This window comes from Myotis myotis, unplaced genomic scaffold (assembly GCF_014108235.1).
Source record: "Myotis myotis isolate mMyoMyo1 unplaced genomic scaffold, mMyoMyo1.p scaffold_m19_p_38, whole genome shotgun sequence".
Lineage (NCBI taxonomy): Eukaryota > Metazoa > Chordata > Mammalia > Chiroptera > Vespertilionidae > Myotis > Myotis myotis.
In genome coordinates, this window is record NW_023416344.1 from 1,859,598 (window position 1) to 1,860,543 (window position 946).

Below are 946 nucleotides of genomic sequence, written 5' to 3' on the forward strand. Positions count from 1 at the left end.
CAGCTGGCATTATCTTCGCGCCCCGTGGGTGCCCGCCGACGCTGATTAAACACCAGCAGTGCGGCCTTAGGTGCCTCCGGTGGCGGAGCAGCCTCCCTGCCCAGCAGTCACGATCTGGTAACCATGGGGACGGGCTGGGGATGGAGGTGGGGATTGCATCCATCCGCTCGCCTGTCTCCCTGGCCACACGGGGGGCCCTGCTGCTCGGAGGCAGGCCCCGATGAAGGGCTTGTCCCTGCCCGTCTGTGGGTGCTGCGAACTCACGTCCAAATAAAGGGTGATGTGGGCACGGCCTCCAGGGACACGGAACCTAAAACAGGACCGGAAAATAATAATAATAATAATAATAATAATAATAATAATAATAATAATAATAAAAGAATCCTCCCTCGCAGGATTCAGGAGGCGAACCGTCTCCATTACAAGAGTCATGAGCCTTCGGGACGGTTTTCTGCGTAGCTCAGGGGTTTCGTCTGCCCGGGGACCACCCTGGGCAGACGGAGGTGACCCACGGGAAACAGGCAGGCACACGCGTGTGGGTGCGTGCGTGCGTTCAACGGGCCCCCATGGAGCACCTGCCTCGGGCCTCGCGTTGGGCGTGAGAGCACAGACGCCCGGTTCCACGAGCGATACTCTCATGGCACCACCACCCCCCACCCCCCGTGTCCAACGAATCCTCCAAAAGTAATTCTCTTTTTTGCTCACTCAGAACACACACACGCACACACACACACACACACAACCCAGCACCTTTTTATCTCCAGGAAAATCAAGTCCCCACCTGCCTCAGCCCACACGACCTCCCAGCCCCCTTAGGCAATACGACACTTGCTTTTAGTTTGAGCTCTTACTTCCCGAGGCCTGCATGCAGGTGCTGTGTCATTTATGTCTTACCTCTCAAAAAAAAAAAAGTCTGAAGACCCTTGAGGGTTAGGTTTTCAGCTCC